The sequence below is a fragment of the Hirundo rustica genome, chromosome 8 (genome assembly GCF_015227805.2).
Source record: "Hirundo rustica isolate bHirRus1 chromosome 8, bHirRus1.pri.v3, whole genome shotgun sequence".
In the NCBI taxonomy this organism is placed as follows: domain Eukaryota; kingdom Metazoa; phylum Chordata; class Aves; order Passeriformes; family Hirundinidae; genus Hirundo; species Hirundo rustica.
Window position 1 is genome coordinate 15,488,604 of NC_053457.1, and position 23,179 is coordinate 15,511,782.

At 41.5% G+C, this 23,179-nt stretch overlaps 1 protein-coding gene across 14 annotated transcripts in view; it reads left to right on the forward strand.

Annotated features, from left to right (window-relative positions):
• Window positions 1-23,179, forward strand: part of NDST2 (N-deacetylase and N-sulfotransferase 2) — a 133,582-nt gene that overhangs the window by 59,572 nt on the left and 50,831 nt on the right. For 2 of the 14 annotated variants that reach the window (XM_040071819.2, XM_040071818.2), the window contains exon 3: window positions 22,383-22,474. The exons of the other annotated variants lie outside the window; for them this stretch is intronic. The gene's annotated coding sequence lies outside the window, so the exon portion shown is untranslated. The remainder of the gene's footprint in view (window positions 1-22,382; window positions 22,475-23,179) is intronic. 14 annotated transcript variants of the gene reach the window in all.

Genomic DNA, 23,179 nt, shown 5'->3' on the forward strand with positions numbered 1-23,179 from the left:
CAATCTCTTGCCGAGGCTGGCTTTTTTCACCAGTTAAGAAAGCAGTCTCCTCTTGTATGGGTGCCTAATACGACTCTAAAAAGAAATTGGTTTATTTTGCCTCTTTTCCAGTATCCTTGTCCTAAAAAATAAGCTGTCATCTTTTCCTGCAGAACATACGATTTGTGGTACTGAGCTGTTCCCTGTGATTTTGTTTTTGCTTCCTTTACTCCTCTTCCCCTACTTAGGAAATGCATTGTCTAGGGAGCATTGCTGTAAGTGCTGTTCTGCTTTTTAACACACTAACCCACTGTATCATGGAATAATTTAAAATTCAGACAAGTCAATTATATTAATAATACTGGATTTCAGAATCTCCATTCCTTTAGGAGTGAATATCTTAAGCAATATCTGTCACTGTGTTATGGCTTTTGCAGTAGAGACTTTTGCTCGATATGTGTAGTGATTCTTTACCATCAGTATTTTAGTGCCTAACAGTTTTGAGTAAAGATGCCAGAAGATTTTGTTATTTTTTTCTCTGACAAACAGTAGATGAATGTGTTGACTGGGAAAACAAACAGCTAATGTATGAAACCACATGATCTGGGGTTATCTTGGAAAGGCACATTGTTTATAGCTATCTTTACAGTTCTAAGGCCAGAAATGCACTTATCCATATTATGCTTATCCATCCAAAATGTTAAAAGCACTTCAGGATTAAGTGTCCAAATCAGAAATGTCATCTACATATAAAAGCCAGAAATAAATAAGAATACCTTTTATTGCTTTTTCATTGTAGGCACATCTGGATGTACTTCTCCTGTTAAAAATCTTACACTTAGTTCAAAGATGAAGAGCATTCCAGTACTGAACCTTTTTAAAATTGAAAATAAGTTTATGATTGTAGGTCTTGCATTGCTTCACTTGAATTCTTTTTTGTTGTATCTAGCTCTTTTTGACTGCACACTGAAGAAAGTGTACATTTTAGTTTACTCAAGAATTTGCTTATTAAAAGACCAGAGTAAAAAATGCCATGCCTGTTTAACATTCAGTAATTTGCTATTAAGCTGCTTGACACAAGTTAAAATTTATGTTAATACTGTCTTGATTAAACAGCACTCATTATCATGCACTCTGATTTGGCTAAATTGGTTTCCTAGCAGATGTCTCAATAAAGGAACTTACTCTAACATGAGCTCACTCTTGACATGAGATGCTGGAGCATGTCCAAATTAAGTTAGTGTATTGCAGTAATGTTTGGCACTTGCATAGCATCTTTCATTTCAAAGCATTTCACACAGTCATGTATGATATTGGGAAAATGTGTTAGCCAAATGGCTGAAGCAAATTTATAGATTTTAAAGAGCTAGAGGACATTTTATATTCCCAGTAGGTGTCGGGTATTACAGTTTTTAGTGTTAAGCATAAAGTAGTTGCCTAGTGGTTTCTAACACAAAACTCCGTTTCCATAGCTTGCAGAAGAAGGTTTGAGTTAACCCTCTGGACGTCTCTCTATATAAAAGTACTTCAAGTCACAGCTTCAGACTACTTTTTAAGTAGTGCTTTTCATCCAGTCTTAGACTCATCAGTGCTCTTCAGTCCTCTTTTCTTTAATTTTCTTTTTAAATTATAATCACAGAAATATTTGTGATTTCTCACCTTTACCTTCAGGTATTCTTTGGTGACTACTTGCAGCAGTAGCTTTAACTGAAGTGCAGAGGGCATTGTTTTCCATTTGTGGTGTTACCTCATAGCTATGAGTTAAGATACTCCTCCTTTAGTCCTCACAGTTTGTTTTTGTGTATTTTGTTACTTCAGTTTATGTGTGCAGGAAAAGCCAATACAAATCATAATTGTGACTATGTAAATCTAAGGATTTTTCTGTGTTCAGATTGTTTGTCTGTAATGTGCTTCCATTTTTCATCCTTTATTTGGAAATTGGATTATAGTTGCAGTGTAGTGCAAAGCAGGTATCTGACACATGAGACCTAACAAGTATACCTGCCTCATTTTTTCTGCTTGAGAATTAGACTTAGTACGTTTTGCATTTCCTTAATGGTTATGTTTATCGATTGTATTTTACAGATAGCATAACTGAGTGCAGACACTGAAAGCAATTTGCCTAAGATTCCCAGTATTTCCTGTAATTCTGGTTCTGTTTTCCTGATTTGATTTGGAATGATTCAATTACGAACTATATGTAATTTCATAGATGTGTGATGTATCAAGTTTGTGGCTCATCAGATAACATTCAGACTCGCCTTTCCCCCCTGCATGGACCTTTCTGAGTTTTCTTGTAACCACAGCTCATTTTATTGTCACATTTTCCCAAGTTTAATATTACATGGGTCATCTTGTAAGGCTGATGTCCATGTTATTCTACGAGGCGAGCACTTCACTTGGATTTCAGCTATCCTCAAAAGCAAAGAGTACATTTTCCAAAAATGAAAATGATTTCTTGCATTTGTTAGGCATCTCCAAGGCAGGTGGAGTGGTTTTGCTTAAACGAAGGATTGTTATTCGGTGCTGAAGGCAGAAGAGGACTCTGAGGAGCAGTTAGAAGCAGACTGAGAAGGTGGAGCAGCTGGGGGGCACAGCCAGGCTGCAGGAGCAGCGCTCCGCTCTGACCATGAAGCCTCTGTAATCTCCTGGCTGCATCGCTGGTGGGGACGTGCTAAGTGTTGGCGCTCCGAGCTCGAGTTAACGCTGGCACTGTCGCATTTAAAGGAAATGAAGGATATGGCATGTGAGAACTGAACTGTGAGATCTAGTGAGGCTCTCTGAGGCATTAGGGGTCCTCCCAGTGGAATTCTCTTACATTATTCATGGCCTTTAAGCTTTTAGCCAAGCTGAGCACTCGGCACTGGAGTGTAGTAGAAGGTAAAAGGAAGTTAACCCTATACTACATTCTAAGTTTCTTGCCAATGCGATAATTTTTACGGTGTTTTGAGGGGATAGAAGCATGCCTGAGAGAGGGAAAAACTGATTTCAGCTCTGAACAGATCTCAGAAAGTGCTCAAGCAGGAGTACTCTGCAATAAACCAGTAGGAAGACCACTTGAACCACTGCAAGGCCTGGGGTCCCTTCCTGCCTTAGCATTCCTCATCAAAGTACCTCTTCGAAGTGTCAAAAGAAGGTATGGCTTCAAGCTACAAGATAAACTAGTACTCAAATATTTCTGATGATGTTATGGGGAGATTTGCTGTAGCTTCTGTGTGTTAAGGCTGACAAAAGTAGCCAAGACTTCTCGATGATTCTGTGATCAGGTACCCAAAACCTGTATCTGAATTCCAGCTTGAGTCTGTAGATTTTACTGCACTTGGATTGTTCATTTGAACACATTTACCTTTTCTTAGGTAAACTCCGTATGTTTAGGATTTTTTTTCCCTTCTTCCTCTCCTTCCTACCATTTTGTATCCCATCATTATGTACGTTAGGACTACATGCTCAAGGGGGCTTTTAGAAAGGGCTCAGGAACAGGAGATTTTTAATGCAGTGGATCTATATTGGTAATTGATCTGGGATATTAGTGCTGGAGTGGTCTCTTGTATCCAGCGTTTACTCCCTGTCTATTCCCTAACTCTTCTGAGGTTTCACAGCAAGCATCCAGAATGTAGAACAGATTGTTGCAGACTAGTGGAGAATGACCTCACTCAGAGCCTGAGAGTTACACTGGGGATAGAGTGGAGAAGGTGACAGTACACAAAAGTCCTTTGCTGGTGCATAAACCTCAAGATGTGTAGTTTTAATCTACTGTATGTACCTTTTGTTGATAGGACTAAAATATATTACTTTGGAGGCAGGGAAGATAACACATGGAAAAATGCAGTACTTGTGCCAAGCACAGTTTAACTTATGAGCACAGAATACCTATTTCCCCATGTGCTCACACAATCTTTAAATCTAGACTCCTCCTTTTTTCTTTCATCCTTAAAGAAATCTCTGTTCAAGGGTAATTTTTTTGAAAGCAGATTATTACTTAGAATCACGAGGTCTAAGGTTTTTAGTTCAAAGTCAGTTCTGAAAAATTTACCTTGGAATGTATGTGTCTTCTAGGCTTGAGGGAGTAGTTCTGGTTTTGTTGAAGCCAAGAATCTAATACATTTGCCACTTGACGTAAGTCTTAAAAATAATTTGATTAGAAGACTGTGTGTTGGAGTCCAGCAGTCTGGAATAAAAGGTCTCTGTGAACAGTGTATCTCTCTATGCCCTGGTTCCCAGGAGAAAATAAGAATATTTGAGCCACAGCAGTAAGGACCAAGGGGAAAAGATACAGGGTACACAGTGATTAGTTCTAGTTTAAGTATCATAACTGACCCTTAAAAGACAGAAAGGAGAAGAGTTTAAAAAACAAAGCAACATTCTTGTAAAGATTGCTGCTCTGGGACTGTGCTCTTGATTTTGTAGCCTCATAGCATCTGAAATGAACTGTTGTGATTTTACCCCTTGGACAATTTTCAGGCTACTAAACATTTATTTTGCCAGCAGATATCAGCAGAATGTTCTGGAGATCCAAATGTTACTAATGGCAGCCTTCAAGTGATGATTAAGAAACTGTGTTGAAAGTTCTAATCAAAGTATGTTAAGCATTTGATAATTAAGCAGTTAAACTCTTTTTGACATTGGTTCAACTATGGTATTTCCTTATAATCGCTGCTGATGGCAGATAATTTTCTTGATGTTTTTTTGCTCCAGTGTCCTTCAAGACATAGGATCAGTAACAAATGCAGTGGAAAAGATGCTGAAAGATCCAGAAAGTCTGTGTTGAAGGGCTTTAGGAGACCAGGCTTTCCTTTTTTTGGCAGTCGTCTTATGAGATACCAGCTTTTCAAGAGCTCTGTTCTTGGTTAATTTTGTGAATGATTGGAAAAATCCCAGTGTTGTTTTGTCCTCCTGTAGGTAATACTTTCAGATTCCATGTATGTTTCTTACTTAAAGAGATCTCTGCAGTGTTTCAGTGTCTGTAATGGCGCAAGCAGGCGGGCTCTCCGGGGCCCTTTCTGCTCAGCCGGTCGTAGCAGCAGGTCTCTGTACCCCTGCCAGGTGTACAGCAGCGGAGCCACGCTGCAATTTCAGCGCAGCCTTTGGTTCCTCCCCGTCCACCATTGAAAGGGCACCTGCAGAGCCACAGGGCCAAGGCTGCAAACCTCTCACTTGGAGCAAAGGAGCTCTGTGCTGGTCTCCACTGCAGATAGCAAAAAGGGGAATCTCTTGTTGTTTTCATGGCATGGTTCTGGTAGTGGGAGGGCTACAGGACTGGCCTCTGTGATAAGGTATTATATATTCCCTGTGTCCAGTGGATCCAATACCAGCTGGTACGAAGATGGACCTGCTACTGGCCAAGGCTGAGCCCATCAGAGATGGTGGTAACACCTCTGGGATAAAGTAGTTAAGAAGAGGGAGCAGTTGCTCTGTGCAGCAGCAGCTGCAGCCAGTGAGAGCAGTGAGGAGATGTGAGAGGAACAACTCTGTAGACAGCAGGGTCCGTGCACAAGGAGGGGCAGGAGGTGCTCCAGCTACTGGAGCCCCAGGTGGAGACCATGGTGAGGCAGCTGTCCCCCCACAGCCCATGGAGGTCCGTGGTGGAGCAGACGTCCACCTGCAGCCCCTGGAGAACCCCACAGGTGGATGTGTCCAAAGGAGGCTGTGGCCCTGAGGGAAGCCTGTGCTGGAGCAGGGCCTGTGGACCCATGGGGAGGAGCCCATGCTGGAACAGCTTTGCTGGCAGGGCTTGGGGCCCGTAGGGACCCCATAGGGCCCCCTCTGTTCCTGAAGGACTGCACCCTGTGGAAGGGACCCACACTGGAGCAGTTCATGACCTGCAGCCTGTGGGAAGAATTCACTGTGGAGGGGTTTGCAGAGGACTGTCTCAAGTGAGGGAACCCCCTGCTGGAGCAGGGGAAGAGTGTGAGGAGTCCTTCCCATGAGGAGGAAGGAGCAGCAGAGGCGATGTGTGATACACTGACTGCAACCCCCCATTCCCCTTCACTGTGCCCTGGTGGGGGATGTAGAGAAAATCAGGAATAAAGTGAAACCTGGAAAGTAGGAAGGTGTTTTAAGGTAAGGTTTTATTTCTCATTATCCAACTCTGATTTGATTGGTAATAAATGAAACTAATTTTTCCCCCAAGATGAGTCTGTTTTGCCTATGACAGTAATTGGTGAGTGATTTCCCTGTCCTTATCTCAACCCACGGGCCTTTCATTGTATTTCCTCTCCCAGTTCAGCTGAGGAGGGGAGCGATAGAGCAGTTTTGGTGGGCACCTGGCATCCAGCCGGGGTCAGCCATGGCAGGGAAATAAAAAGCAGTAGTCCAAGGGTGATTGAGCAGGGAAACACCACTGCTCTCAGTCAGAAATGTAACAGGAAAGTCCTGCTCTGGAGAACAGGTAAGCTTAACCTGGGAAATAAGGGGGAGGAACTGCAAAAACTGGATTTCACATGCAGCATGCTGGCTCAATTGGAGTGTGCAGCATGTCTGCTACGCTTAAGAATGTTGGTATTTAAATAGTTTTAAGCAGGCTTTGAAGTTGGAGCCATGTTGACTTAAGGTAGAGGTCAGTGTGTTGTAACTGTTGGCTGAACGCTGCTAACAACTTTGTGTACTTTTACATTTTTCAGCTACTTGACCAAAAAAATTAGGTGTATGATTTTTAATCGCGAGTTTAATGTTTGCAGTTTTATGTGGCAAACCCCAACAAGTCACAGAAGGCTGTTATTTTTCTGCATCCACAGTACCTTTCTTCACGGCCTAACTGAACGTGCGAAATGATACCCTCGGGCCCGGATTTTTCCTCCAACATGCGGAGAAGCGTGTATTTATGGTTTTAAAATTTAAACGGCGCTTTTCAAGTGTTTTAAAGCAAGGAAATCCCAGGAAAGAGAGGAATGGGGATCTCCCCTTCAAAGCAGCACAGGGCTGTAATAATGTCTGTGCCTGGGAGACGGGTACAGAGCGGCGCTTCACGCGTCAGCCCCTGCGGGCACGGGCGGCACTGGAACAGAGGAAATTTTTAAAAAGAGTATCGATGGAGACAAGCCCAGCGCTGCTCATGTGGAAGGAATTAGTCCTCAAGATTTTATCTTCTCTTTAGGTTCACTATTCTCTGCTCATGTCATACCTCCTCACTCTTCTCTCTCTGACTTCCAGCAGTGCCTTCTCTTGCAGGTGAGGCTCCCCTTCCCTGAGCTGTGTTTGAAGAGCGTGTGAGAGACATTCGCAGAGCCTTGAAGAAGGGTGTGCAGCTGTATTGCCTGGGTTGTCAAGAGCGTTTAGAACACTTGGGATGGTGGTTGCTGGAAGCAAAATGCTGCTTCAGACTTCTTAAGATATAGTTGAGTGGAGACTGCACTGGTATAAGAAGCCAGTATGGGTTGAATTACAGCGATTACAGCGAGCACTCCAGTGCAGCTGAAGTGGGAAAGAAGTATTTCCCAACTCCCCACACCTCCCCGTCCTCCCCCACCCTCTTTGGTGGGAATATGTTTACATAATTTGTAAGAAAACTGCTGTCAAATATCTGTCATTTTATATATATTCCCAGGAGTAAAAAAAACTCTCAGAAAGCTTTAATTTTGTGTATATTCCTGTGGGGACAGTAGAACTTGTGATATAAACCGCTCTTGATCTTTGGCACATCATCTGTCTATTCCTTCAGATGTGCTCAGTCCTTTCTTGCACTCAGAGGTTGCAGAAAGCAACTAAGCGTCAGCCCTGAAGGCACCAATGTCCTGAAAAACTTCATTTTGGCCCTCTACCTGTGCCCATTTCCCCAGGAGTTCAGGGATTAGCCTCCAGTTTAAGGCTCAGCCTTCAGTCCCAGCCTGAGTGGCATGGTGGGTGTCTGTCTCCTCTTCTGCCTCCAGCCTTGTTTCCTGCATGGACCCCACGGTCTTGTTCAGTCCTTGGCTCCGTGTCCTTTTGCTGTGAACTGGATGCTTGGGTGACCCTTAGACCTGTTCCTCATCTCCTTGCTTGGGGTTGTCATGGGCCTTGGCACCAGCACGCAGCTCTGCCCACCGTGTTCAGATGTAGTGGGAGTGTGGCCCAGAAATGCTCTGGGGTCTCCACTCTTTGTCTGTTGGGGCAGCCAGTCCCAGAGGTACCCTGAGACCGTGAGACATGGTGCCAACTTAGTCATTTTAGGTGAGAAAAGTAACTACAAGTGATGGGACTAGCTACCTGCGAGACCGCCTGGTCTTTATGAGGCTGAAATAATTGCAAAGATGGAAACATGAGACCAGAGAGTTAGAATGTTTCTTTTCTTGCTGGTATTTCTGTGGCTTTTTTCCTTTCTTTCTTTCTTTCTTTTTTTTTTTTTTTTTTTTTTTTTTTTTTTTTTTTTTTAAAAAAAAAAAAAAAAAAAAAAAAAAAAGCAAAGCTGTTCTTGCCTGACACCAGCCACCCACACTACTGCTAAACAGCATGTGGCACACAACAAAAATTCTGTTTATCTCTTCTCATATTTGCTTCAGGACCAACAGTGGTCTGTCCCTCATATTTAAGGGTCTTGATCCTTAAAGCATATTTAAAAGTTCTCTAGAAATGCTCAAAATGCCTACAAGACCCCCTTGATTTTAAAAAGATTGACCCAGTATTGTTGATTACTGATATCTTACCTTCTGTTACAGCCTTGACTGTATGTCCTTCTGTTTTCTGTTTTCTTAAGCTTAAACTAGAAGCTCTTTGTTCTGCCTTTCTGTGGCACATTTCATAAGACTTTCTATCCCTCTAGCTACAGTGATATAATTTAGATGGTTTTTTCTGCAGATGAAACTGCTGCTGGTATGTCTTTTCCATTTTCCTTAGTGGATCAGAGCATCTGTCCATCAGCATTCCAAGTCTTTCCATTGTCAATAATAGCTCTGTTTAAGAAAAAACTTCTTTAGAAAATTATTACATTACATTTCTCGTAGATGTTTACTGTTACATTTTTCCTTGAGATGGAAGTATTTGTTTTTTTCTGATGGCATTTATTGTTTTAATTCAAATAGTGTACTTATTAATATTAATGTTTTATAATTTTCTTAACATCAGTGTAATGCCACAGTAAGCACTACAAGGTAATTCTGTATGATGTGTAACTATATAATCTCAAATTACCAACATTTTTGCCCCTGAATTGCATTACGTATTCCCTTGGTCTTTTATTAGGTTAATAGCTCTTAATCTGACCAGCCTCTCCTCTTGACTGTTGAGGATTTTTTCATGTGCTTCTTAAACAGCTTGTTGGACTTTAGAAAACAAAACTAACGAAAAACCCAACAGTTTAGATGGTTTTCTTTGTTCTTGTCAATTAGCAATTTCAATCCATTACTTCAATGTTCTTTTGTTGTTTTAGGATCAACTGGTGAGAACTGAACAGTGTTTTACAGTGGAATGCACATGTTAGTTCTTGTACTACTCATCTCTTAGTTTCTTATGCATCTTAATATAACTTAATGTACGTTTTTATTGTCACTTTTTATTGAGTATGCAGTGAGCCTTCATTAAGCTGTCTAGTTTTTCCTCTTTTTTTGAGTTAGTAATTTATTTATGACCCTGTTCAACAAGAAGTACGAATGGTTATAATTTTCACTGTTTAGTACTTTGCTTAAATATAATGTGTCCTCATGTTGCCTCTACATAATTCAATTCTTCTGAGAGGAATACATGTACATATGAAATTACTGTTTGGATTACAGTTTGTATTGCCAAAGTGCATAGAGTCCTCCACAGGTCAGGTGCTGACTGTTTTGGATGCTCCGTGAATACAGCACAAAAGCCCAAATCCTTCATTTGAACTCATTTGTAAACTAAAGAAATCAGATTTATTAATCAAAAACTCATTGCACCACCATTTCTGTGGCTTTAGAGTACAGCGTTTGTGACTTGAAGTCTTTGAAATCTTTTTCTCTGGGGAGACAGATGGAGATGGTGCTGAAGGCAGTGTTGCCTTTGATATATTACAGCTGTTAAGTATCCAAGGGAGCCTTGCCCTCCCAGCTCTGGGTGTGATAAAGAGTGAGTTAGCTGGAGTCTGCTGGCAGTGCTGTGAGAAGGAAGAGACAGGAGGTCGTGTGAGAGACAGAAAGGGTAAGATGCCATAGGAGGGACAGCAGAGTCCCAGGTCAGTCTGGATGGAGCTGGGCACACTTCCCTCATCAGTGTGCGAAGAGGAGCTGAAGCATTGAGTCTGCAGGCTAGCTGCTGGCATAGATGGACAGACCCTGAGGGCTGGATGGAGCTACCCTTAGGAGACTACAGATAAAAGGTATGAAGGACTTCCAGATAACAAGGTGGTGATGACTGAGGCCTTCTGATAGTTTACTGAGGCAGTCTGAGTGTCATGGCCATCTCAACAACCACATTTTTCTACTGTTATGTTTGATTAGTTCAAATAGTTGTAGTTTCTGTTCATCAGTATTATGATTTTATCAAACAGCTTGTTTTACATCAGTGTTACATGCCATTCTTCCTGCATTTCTGTTTTGTATTTTGTACCATGATTTGTATGATCTGAAAGTTGTTTCCATATGAATTAGATTCTGTTTTTCTCCCAACAAAAAATGTTTTTATTAGACTCTCTGTAATCCTCTGCATATGACAAATCTTTTCTTACCTCATTAGCGTGATGTATTCTGGTTTGTAGCCCACTGTGATCACAGCCTGTTGACTTTTGTCATTCTACTGCACTTCAGTTCTGCTTGTTAGGTCATTCTCTTCTTACATGGCAGAGTAATTTTCTCTCTCTTTTATATCATTCTTCATCCAACATCAGCTTCTTGAGCCCCAGATGTTACTGGTCTAAAAATGGGACAGAAATTAACCCTGAACTCAGAAAACCCCAAACACTCACTTTTACCATTTTTTGCAGTCTTCCATGTATGAATATATCTTACATCTCTCACAGGGAGAGCATTTTGAAAGGAGCCAGAATTGTTTAACAGACTGTGATTTCCATGTTCCTTAGCTGTAAGGGGTACCTGGAGTAACCGTGGGCTGCACAGATAAGCCAGTTATCAAGATTCTCCAGCTGCATTTCCCCCACCCTTTTCCTTTGCTCCCTTCCCTGTGGGCACTTTTCAGTGCTGTCCTGTCCATAGGCAGCCTGTGCTGGTAGCTCAGGGCTTGTCATCCACTTGTCAGCAATTGCATGTTATTTCACATCACAGCTTCAGAATCTGTCCTTGTCTTCAGAGCTCCAGACAGACCTTGCTTTCTCACTTTATCTCGGTTATAGAGCTGCCCTGTGCTATACAGAGTGCTGGTCAGTGGGGGAAAGGAGGATCTGCTCGAAGAAGATGCTTGAAAGCAAAATACTGGGCAGAGTTCTTCCCTAGACAGTGCAATGTCTGCATTTGTATTTCTGCTATCATTCTAAGTAGTCAAAATTAATGTGCTGTGTGCTGAGGCATTTTCTGATGTTTCCTGTAGCAGGAAGATGTAGGATGGCTCCTGTGCTTGCAGCAGCAAGGTGAGCGATGACGTGCGTGGAGACCTGGTTCTGCTGGCGCTGGGTGCCCACGGGCCTCGTTTGCGAGCGCAGCAGTGAGTGCAGGATCTCCGCTGTCCTCCTCAGTTCATCTGGCTCAGGGAGCTGTTCCCTGCATCCCTGAGCTTTGCTGGGGTCAGGGGAAGTCTAGGCGATAAGACTCGTGTTTTTATTTGTGCGGGGCATGGGGAGAGGGCTGCCTGGTTTGTAGGAACTGCGCTGTGGCGGATTAACTTTGCTCTTGAATGATTGCGCGTGGCACATCCAGAACAGCTAGCGGAGGGCCCGGCAGCCCGAGGCTCTGTGTGGGCAGGGAGAGGCCCTGTGCCCTCCTGGCACGGCCTCCTCCAAGGCACGGGGTGCCCACGCGCTGTGCCCTCGCTTCCCGAGGGAGACGGCCCTTCCCTTCCTCCTCCCGGCTGCTCCGCTGGGACCCTAGTGAACCTCAGCGGGAAAGGACAGAATTCGGTTCATGAACAGCTGCACAGTCCCCTTTCTCCCGCCTGCCCTGCTCTCTGTCCTGGGAACGTGCTGCCCACACCGTGACCAGAGAGGAATTTGGAGACGTTTGCAAGATAACGCCGTATCAAACGTTCCATTCTCACATTTTGTTCTTGAATTTTTCAAAACTGTTTACTACGTATTTCCTTTCAGTTTTCCTGAATAAGCACACTTCTCCCAGACTAAAAACGGGGAAATGCACTTCTAAATGTGTGAATTCATGTAACTGTAATAAATTGCTTTAATTATGTATGGTGTGGTTAGTTTCGGTTCGTTTCTGGAAGCCTATTGTGCATTTCTGCCTGCAACAAGTAGCTTTTCCTGTTTGCTTGCTGCTGTTTATCAGACTGGCTGTCCTCCCAAAGTAATCCTCATCCAAATTTTTCACTTAACAAATGCTCACCAAGAGCCTTTTTGATCTTCAAATTCTCAATATCACCTTGGTTGCTGCTCTGACAGGCAGCAGAAAGTAGAGTCTAGATTTCCTCATTAGGAATTTGGTGCCTTATGATATTTTTAAGACATATGTTTTTCATATGTTTTCGATGTTTTTAGAAAGGTATAAAGTTACAGCTCAAGGGAGAGTGAATATGGTTTCAGGCATCTAGTAAGCTCAGGTAGAGGTCGTTTATATCATCTTCCTCAGCTCCTGAGGTCACAGCTCCTGGGATCTTGAACAGTGCTCTTGCATGCTTTTCTGTAGTTACTGTTTCTCCTGGTAAGTGCCAAATTCTTTACTTTTTTCCTTTCCTTTAGTGTTTGGGAAGATTGGGAAATTTTTTACTCTTGGCTAACAAATATTTCTTACTTTTTTTTTCCCTTGTCCTCTACTGACTGCATTTGACCTATTTGTTTTTGTTTCACTTGAAAATGAACAAAGTTTTTAACTCTTTCACCTTTTGTAAGGTAGATAGTTTTGGAGTTACTAAGCTCCCTACAACAATCAGTGACTTAAGGTGTTAGGAGGTATGAGAAAAGGTCTTTGAAGACTTTGAACTTGAAGTTGAAAAGGAGGTAGCGAAGATTAAAGGGAAGCTTTTCTAATTTCTGTTAGGGGTTTTTCCCTATCTGCAGTGTGGAAAAGCTATTCAGTACTGTTGGGATTAAATGCTGAGAAGAACTGACAATAAAATTTTTCTCTTCCTCTGTAAAGAAATAGTTTTTCAGAAGGTTTGGAGCCAATTTTGAGAGCTAAAACAGCCCTTCACATTATGGTGACCTGTCTGTGCCCACCATAGCCCTAATCTGTGAGGAGCTCTGGCAGAGCCAGCCACAGTGATCCTAAGTGTCTAGAAATATCCTTTGTGCAGCCCTCCCCACAGCTGGGAAACTTGATTGTGTTCATTTATTCCTCTGCTCATAGCTATCAGGGTGTGCAAAAGGGGGATATTTGCTCTTTCTTCCTGAAGCTTTCTGTGTAGAAGTTGCTCTTCTCTCAGGATACAATGACCATATTAATGAATTCATCAATCACAATAATCTGATTAAATTGTTGGGGGAGAGGGAGCCAGCAGATGAAACAGATTATTTTAAGATATATGAGATACCCAATTAGTAACTGACTCAGCATTTAAGTGAAAGCGTTGCTCAAGAGATTTTCTAGTACCCGATGTAATAAACAACACTCTGGCTTTTCATCTTTGAGAAGGGCTCGTACACTGTTATTAGGAACCCGTAAGTAAAGCAAAGCGTTGCGCATAAGAAATATTAGTTATATATTACTTTAAAAAAAAATATGGATATATGTATGTGCATTTCACTTACAGATGAATTAGGCTGTGGGCAGTATCATTGACAGAATAATATGGATTTTGAGTCTTGTGCAGGTACTTCAGCCGTGACCTGGTGAATGCGTGTTCAGGCATATAGGAAACTGAGACTTGAGTAGGAAGGGAGTTGCTTTGTGTCACTGAGGTTTCGGGGGCAGTCCCCTCGAGTATAGAGATAATGAGAGGGAAGCTCTCTGTCAGGGAGCATATGTTTTTGTGGCGATTACGCTGTGTATAGATTAGGACTTCTGGGAGGGAGGGAATGGGAAAATGTGCTTGGAACATAGGACCATCTGCCAGTGCCTTGGCATAGTCATTTCATTAATGGGAAGCTTATTAGCTTAAGTCCTGCAGAGATAGACAGAAAGGCAGAAAAAGAGACAGAAAACTGTCATCCATCCCCATTGATAATGGGAAGAGATGGTTCTGATGACCTCTAAAATCTGATTTTATTAGAACTACTTGTGTTCTTCTAGGTAAGAAGGTATCAGTCTTCTCGCTGCAAAAAAACTTTTTGTGTTGCAGTGTGGGATGTTCTTTGGTAGGGAAAATGTTAAAGCAGAAGGTGAGCTGGAACAGGGAAGAAGGTGCTAGGAAAAAAATTAAAGAACTGTGATTTTTAGTGCGAAGTTGTTTTTTTCATCAAAATCTGCCTTTTCCCTTTGGTGAACACTTGACCTGTACCAAATGTTGGATATGTGATGTTTGTGGTCATACAGGATGGCACCTGGAAGATACAACTCTGAGAGTGTCACAGTCCCTGCCCTGGCCTAATGCAGGAGCCTCAGAGAGCACACAGTCTGACCTGTGTTCCATGTGAGGCAGAAAATTTGGGGAGTGCTCTGGCTGGTCACAAAATAGTTCCAGAGGCAAAAAGTTCCAGAGGCAAAAAGGCAATGATTAGAGCCTGTGAACTCTGTCCCTGTGCCCTCAGGTACCCAGTTCTGCTGCTGACATGGTAAATGTCCCAGCTTGGGCTCTCTTCCTCAGTTCTGCTGTCCTGTAGATCAGAAAAACTATATTTAGCTTGTTTTAGGAAGAGCTCTGCTATTCTGTTGACAGAAGGGTTAAATGCTGTTGTATTTAAACAGCTCTGTTTTTCTTTTGACAGTTGAGTCAGACTTGAGGCTGGGTGAGGGTGAGATGGCAGAGCCTTTGCCTGGTGAAAATGGTTCAAATGGTTGGAAGTGCAAAGTGTTGGCATTTGGGGAACTATTTTCCTTTGGTTTATACCATTCAGGTTAGAGTGGTAGTTAAGATTGAGGGAAGGAATGAGAAAAAAACTGTTTCCCATGAAAAGCCTTATAATTTGCAAGTGCCTTAGTTCATGGGAGGGTGGATGTGTTCAGGCCAGTGTGAGGGTTATGCATTTCACCGACAAGATGGTGTGTTAAATAAGGCTGGACAAGTTTTTGTTTGCACTGCTAGGATGGAAAAGACAGTTTCCCCTGATGTTTTTTGCTGATTTATGAGGTAACTAAAAGGGAGCATTATCTCTGACTGTCTTTTATAAATCTAGGGAAACAAAGGGAACATGCATTTTCAAAAAAATGAGTAGAAAAATATAGCTTAGGAGTGTCAAAACACCTAAGCAGAGTGATGCTTAACTGAAAGGGGTTTGGTTAGTCATCCACTTTGCAAATTCTCTTTTTGTGTTTAGGATGGAAGAAGATTAGTGAGATGAAAATCTATGTTATTACAGAGATAAGAATGGGTTATGGCTGGGTCCCAAAGGAGAAAGAATTTCTTTAAATTATTAAAAACCCCAACCCTTTGCTGTGACTCACGTGTAATGCTTAGGCAATTACGTACAAAAAAATTATGATAGTAGTGTACAGCATGGTGCTTATATCTGTAATTGTATGTACAAATACTGACACAACATAAATTTACATCCTGACTCTCTGCTTGTTGAATTCAGTGGAAATACTTCTGATGGTTCTGACAAGCATTTGATCAGATTCTCACACTGACACTTGAATGTGTTCTGAAACTCAAACCGAATCTTCTGCTTTTGAATATTTTTTTCTAACTGCCTTAAAATGGAGCAGAGTTGATTCAAAGTCTTAAAAAATATTTGCCCTGCATGTGGGACCTTTCTGTTTTATCTACTGAAACACTGATAGTATCACTCACTCACTCACCATGTCACATGATTTTTGCATAGACTCACAGAACCATAAAATAACAGAATATGCTGACTTGGAGGGGACCCATCAGGATCAATGAGTCCAACTCCTGTCTCTGTGCAGGACACCCCAAGAATCCCACCGTGTGCCTGAGTGTGCTGTCCAAACTGACAGTTCACGTATTTTCTCTCTCAAGTAGTGGAAGGAGGTTGTTGGCCCCACAAGGGCATGGTAGGTCAAGGTTTTGGCTCAGTCTACAAGTCTAAAAGGCTTTTCACTTAGTGAAGCCATAAAGAAACCTCCAGCTGGCTGGATGCCTCTCTCAAAAACACAAGTGTGGCCTTATTCTGTAATGATGCTCAGGGAAAGTTGTGCATGTCTCAATGTCTTGGGATGAGAGGAGTGGGAGGGGGGCCTTTGTTGAGATTCCAGTGAAGCCAGGAAAGTCAGATGTTTGCATGAAAACACAGGGAATAATTTAATCTGATTGACTCAGAATTACTGTGAAAGGATAGAATAAGATGGGAAGAAATAGAAGGATGGCAGCAGAGAGCTTTTAACTTGAGATATGAAAGGAAATTAAGAAGGTGAGCAGAAATCTTCATTTCACTAGAAGCACAAAAGCTCCTTCAGCTGTTTATGTGAATGTTGAGGGTTAAGTGAACTATGACATTGTGGAGCTTCATGAAGTGTTTCCCTTCCAGCAGAAAAGCCCAGAGCTGGGTGCTGCCTGCATTGAGAGTGTTATGTGCAGCTTTACTTTAGTGTCTTTCTGGGTCAGTGGCTCTCAAACAATGCCACACTGAGCTGCTTTAGTCGCGCTTCCATGAGTCAATCTGTAAGTACTGACACTTCTCCCTGATCATAACCCAGTGTCCCAGACAATCTGCAGGCTCTTCTGGCTGCTAATCTCAAAGCGTTTATGGTGCTCCTTGAACTCAGGTTGGTTGATCATGTGTACCTTTTTTCAGATGCCATTCTTCCTTAAAATTCAATCACAGTCAGATTGTTGACTCCAAAAGATTAAGTGAAAGTGTGCAGCCAAGTCCTTGCACCTTGAACATTGGAAGAACTGATACTGCTCTCTCAGTAGCCATAATCTGTATTATTGTCTCATGGCAAATAGAGGAAAAAATTACTGATTTATGCAAAGATTTTTTTTTTCCCCCAGGCATAATGTACAATAGGATAAAGCAACTGCATCATTTGTAGTCTTTCAAAATAGATTTGTGCAGCAGATTGTTTTACCTCTGTACACCAGAAAACATAAAGGAAAGAGGGATGATAGAGTAAAATAGTGTATTTAAATGTACTTCCAAACAAACATATATGGTAGTGGAGACTTCTCTGGGTGGATCAGGTATCTGTTTTTATTTGTGGGAAGGTTTGGTGATGGTTTGAGCATTTATATCGTAAACCTCAGTGATAATTGGGAGCTTTGAGGGAGGAGGGAAGAGTCTGTTCAACATATGTGTATTCCTCATCCACTGACTGCACCTGAAATCTTTAGCATCAGCAATCAAGTATTTGGGCATTTTGGAAAGTAGTAGCAGTGAGAAGCAGAGCTTGAGAAGACTGTGCTAAGAGAAAGAAGGCTATCATACCTGAAGTGTGGGGAAAATCCTGAAGATATGTCTGTTTCTGAGAACTGGCTAAGCTGAATTTGGGGCTGAACAATAAGCAAGCATGTAAAAAGTTTTGATTTCTTCTTTCCCTTCACTCCCCTAAAAGCATGACTTTTTTTAACCTGTTTTCTCTGTTCCATGTATGGAAATAGAACAGGTGCTTATACAGACAATCTACAACAAGTCTTCCCCAATTTGACTTCAAGATATTATACTTATTCTTCCAGATCTGGATTTCATTCAGCTCTGTGTGTTTGTATCCAGGAAAAATATCTGTATTTTTTTACTTAGTTTATTGGATTGAGTGTCTCTTTTCATTATACATTCTCTTCTCTGCAGCCAGCTGTGGTATGATCACTTTTTGGACATCTTGGAGGTTACCACTATGAACTTCAAAGTGCATATGAAGAAAGTTGCTTAAACAGCAGATTTAAATTGAATTATGAGCAAAACTCCATTTTCTTTATTGAAGTGTATCTTTACCATCATATCAAATGTGTTTTATGTGTTTATTTGTGTATAGATTTTCTGCTTTATTGGTTTCCTCCTTTAAAGAAATGAACAACATTCATTCTAGTTTTAATGAATTCCTTAGTGGGGGTATGTCATAATTTAGAATTGAGATTCATATCATTATAGGCCCAGGGTGAGGTTAAGCGAGGAGCTGTTTATACTTTTTTTCACAACAACATCTGAGATAGTGGAGGAATCAGCTCTGCAATGTAGAGTGCATGTCATTTATGTTAAAAGACAGAGATGAAAGTAAGCATAAGGAGCCTGAAGAAGCAACACTGTCCAGATCAAATATTGACAGTGGTAAAGGAAAAACACAGTCGGCAGGCTTCTGACTTAGTTTCCTTTATTTAATGAAAGAATAAAGTGAGAGAAGCAAATTATCCTCTTCCTCTTCAAATTCTCCATGGTAGCTGTCAGCTTCACTGGGTGTCACCATTTAGGCACAAAACCTTTACATGGCTTTTGGTTGACATTAAGTTCATTCCTGTGGGATTTGGGCACCTACGTGTTTTCAGGCTGTCTGGAAACTTAATGCGATTGCCTTTCGTGAATCTGGTTGGTTGTTTTTGCTGCTTTTTTAATGCTATTTTTCTTAAGATATCAATGGCTTTGTGACAGGTTCAGAGGAGGGATAAGGCGTTGCTTTGACTGTGTGAGCCATGGTTTACTAGGACCAGGGAAAGACTAGTACCAAATTAGGTGTCTTTAGTTCTTTAGGGTGCTCTTAATTTGGAATGCTTCAAGGAGGATTAGCCTAAACAAGCCATTAGCAGAATTGTTTAAATTATCTGAATGGGGTGAAAGGTTTAAATACGGTGCTCTACTACTTTAACCCAGTAATTCAGAGAATACTCAATGCTATCAACTTAATTACAGCATTGCTGCCAGGACACAGTGGTTCTGTGGCAGGATGGAAACTGACAGTCTTTCAAGATTTATCTATCTAATACATAAATCATAGTTGTTCCTTCTTCAAGACTCTTCTTTGATCGTTAAGGAATAATCACAAACAAAGGATGGGAGTGGAGAGGGAAAGAGAATAGTAGCAGTGGAGCTTAATCAGCTGAGAAGGCTGCTTCCTTCCTACCACCTGATGAGAACAAAAACAAACGAGAACCAGGAGAGACCTTTTCCTAATATTGTAGCCATTCCCCCTTTCTTTACAAATTTCTTCTTAGAATTGCAGATTCTAAGACGTGATTTTAGCTGCTAGGTTGCAGCACCAGGAAGGAGGCTACTGATAGCTTTTTCCCTATAGACGTTGATTGCACTTGTTTTGCTTTTTTGCTTGTCTGGCGGCATACAGCTAAGATAGCAGGAGAGAAAAGGGCAGAGGCAAAGACAGCATTTCTCTTAACTTCACTGCTTGCACTGGCCTTTCTGAAAATCAGACTGCTGAAGCACTCAGGGTCGTGGGCATTTCAGAGCAGCACGTTGTGAGCAAGCACGGCCGTGCTGATGGCAGACAGGGCCTGGGCCACACGAACAGGCCCTAGGGAGGAATCCTTTCCTTCGTACAGGCAAGGCCTGTCCCCATAAGGACCTGCAAGATCTGAAGTAGGGCGTTGGATGAATGATGAACTGTACCAGGCCGTTCGCTTTACGTTATCAAAGTCATCATAAAGCACTAGAATATTCTGAGTTGGAAGGGAACCACAAGTACAATAAAAGTCCAACTCCTGGCCCTGCACAGGAGAGCCCCAAGAAAAGACATCATGGGGCCTATGAATGTTAGCCGGACACTGCTTGAACTCAGTCAGGCTGGGTGCTGTGACCTTAATGCTTCTCCTTCATCAGATGGTTCTGCCTTTTTCTTCTGTTGTGAAAAATTTGCTGGTGAGTTACGTTGAAGACAACCCCTCATGCAAGAGGGAGAGGAGGAATGTAAGAGATCAGTTCTAGAACTTTGAAAATTAGACTGCTTTCTCTTACGAAAAATACAAGTTCACTTGAGAGCTTCAATGTGTGTCAGAAAACATTTCTCTTCCTAAACCGATTCTGCTGGATGGATGTGAATGAGTAATAAAGGAGCTATCATGGAATCACACAATGAGAGGGACCTCAAAGATCATCTCTTTCCAACCCCTCTGCCACGGACAGGGTCACCTTTCACTAGACCAGGTTGCTCAGGATCCCATCCAACCTGGCCTTGAACACTTCCAAGAATGGGACAGCCCCAACTTTTCTGAGCAACCTGTTCCAGTGCCTCACCATTCTCACAGTAATGAATTTCTTTCTACTGTCTAATCTAAACTTACTCTATTTGAAGCCATTCCCCCTTGTCTTGTCACTACATGCCCTTGTAAGTAGTCTCTCTCCATGTTTCTTATAGACTTCCATCAGGTACTGGAAGGCCACAATTGGGTCACGCCAAAGTCTTCTCTTTTCCAGGCTGAACAATCCTAGTTCTCTTAGTTTTTCCTCACAGTGAAGTGCTCCATCCCTCTAATCATCTTGGTGGTCTTCCACCTTTTGGACTTGCTCCCACAGGTCAGTGTCCTTCCTGTGCTGGGTATTCCAGAGCTGGATGCAGTATTTCAGGTGTAGTCTCAAATAAATAGGTTAAGGTAAATGTATTCATGTGTTTTTATGTCCAGTGTCCTTAATTAACTATTTCAAGTGTATCCTTGCTGCCTAGTTTCCATTTCTTTCACTTGTTTGGGGATTCTGACAGTGAATGCAGTTTTCTGCATGGTCCTTTTTCTTAGAGCACTTGCAGTTTCTGACAGGAACATTTCCTGATAATTATTCCTTGGTTTCACTCATTCCCAGATAGCTTTGTCTTTCCTCTTTTCCTTCTCTATGTATATTTTCCTTTTTTCCAGTTTGATTGGTGCAGTCCCTCCATACTTACTTCCTATATGCACTAGAAAACCAGCCATATCTTTGTTCATCTTTGTGCAGCTTTGAACTGTAAAACTGCAATTCTTATAAAGCATTTGTTGAAGAAATGCAGACCTCAGGTGGCTGTGGGTTGTTTTTGGGGTTTTTTTTTGGTGGTGGTTTTTAGTTTGTTTGTTTTGGTTTGTTTGGGTTTTTTTGCAGAAATTAACTTGAATTTCCACCATTTGGTAAGCAAGGCTTTCTATTCTGTTTCCTACTCTCTATTCTCATATTTCTTTCTACTCTCATATTTCTGAAAATATTTGCATATTTTGACTATATCAAGCTATATTCTCTTTTCCCCGTGTATGCTTTATCATTATACATTTTCACTGTGCTTCTGATTTGGGCTTTTAAAATGATTAGTATTTTTAAACTAATGACAGTCATGTATCTTTGGTGTAATTACTGCAGAGACATACAGGGTAGAACTGTAGTATGTCTAGTGTGACTTGGATTGTTTGCCCAGACTGAGGATAAGATCTTCATGGGAAAATAGTTCTGCGTGGTTGGGCTCCTGTGTGAATACTATTCTTCTGACTAAGAGGACCCTGTTGTATTTGATTAGTGTAAATATTAAGGTTTTAATGCTTAAAAAAACCAAGCATCCTTCTCATTTTCCTGAAAGCTGTTTTATCTCATAATGTTGAAGGAGACCACACATGTGCTCTCATATGTGTCCTGGGATTTCCAGACAGCATCTGTTCTACTGAGATTTGGCCTTTATTCTGAAGTAAAAAGTAAAGTGAAACTTTCAGTGACTGATGTTTGAAGAAATAAAACTGTCAGGAATACAAATGTCACTGCTTATTGAGCCTCTGTATGGTGCACACCCTGACTAACAGGAGCTCCTGCAGGAGCCTGCCTGGCTGGCACACAAGCTCCTGAGCTTTCCCACTCCACTGTTATGACTGGTAAATTTGCAAGTAAATACAAACATGGGAAAAGATATGATGATTCTAGAGTTAGTGGCATCCTTCCAAAATCACTTAATTGTGTGCTAGACAGAATTTCGTTTCCATTAGTAAATGCTTTGATGGCTAGAGATGAAATGTGGAGTTGCCTCTTCTGTTAAGCATTTGGGAGCTGGTATTAAGCAGCTGTTGATAATGGTGGTAATGTTTTGTGCTGAGGGCTTTGCAAACATACAAATCTCTTTGCTTCTCAGGGACAACACAGGCACAAGGGGATGTATGGAGGAGGGAAATGGGAAATCATTAGGTAAATTTTTTGCCACCTCACTTGGCTTTCTGTGGAAATGACAACAGTGTCATCCCTTTTGTGTTGCTCTAAACCACTCCTTTAATTTGAGGCTCTGTAAAATAAATCTTGTGAAATCAGATTTGGCCAATTCCAGTCTCATTCTGCTGATAGATTTTTCTATCTGGTTGGTAGTATTGCTCTGTTCTTTGTGTTTAATCACTAGCAAAGTATTAGTTATTGCATTCAGCTTAAATTCCATGTTACCCCATTCAGCTGGCATTGAATTCTGCCCCCTTCTTACCAGGCTCTGTTGCATTTCTACTTGTATCTGTTTTGACGTGACTTCGAAAACTATGACACGAAGAGAAGTTTCTTCACCTCATTTTCTGAGTTTCTGTAAGTTGGAGTAAGTTGCATTTTTAAAAGCTGAAAACAAAATTATTTGGAACTTTTGTTCCTCTCGGAGTGTCTCTCCTGCATTTGCTATCTGCTAATCCTTTTGGGATTTTTCAAGGGAAAGTAAAACCACCTAGATTAGAGTGATACACTCTCTTGTTCCAAATCAGCACTTTGGTAATAGTTTACAACAGAGAGTGCAGGATATTTCACTGTGGAATGCAGAGCCAACCCCTATGGGAAACTTCTATTAAGTGCTAGTAGTTGGATGTTGGTGTATCTGCTTGTGTGGATCTTACCAACTACCACGAGGATAGAATTTTATAAATTCTGCTAATAATTAACTTCCTAATTTGACTGTTTTCCTCAATGACTCTCACTGGATTGTTCTGTAAAAAAAACATTTTTTTAGCTGTCTATTTTTTTTACAGTGAAATTAAACATTCACATCTTCTGTAGTTCAGTTGTTTTGTGCTTGCATCTGGCTGTTCTGATGTTTACCCTGGTGTTTTGGGATCTGTAGAGACCAGGCAGGCAGGGCTTCTTATTCTGCCTTCTCAAACTGTTTAATGAAGGAAGATAAGAATTGTGGATTAAAAGAAAAGAGGAAAATTGTGTCCTACAGAAGGATAGGTGCTTTTTTTGCTAAACTACTCTTTATCTAACCAGGAAAAACGAGAAACTTTTGCTCTTGTGATTATGTGA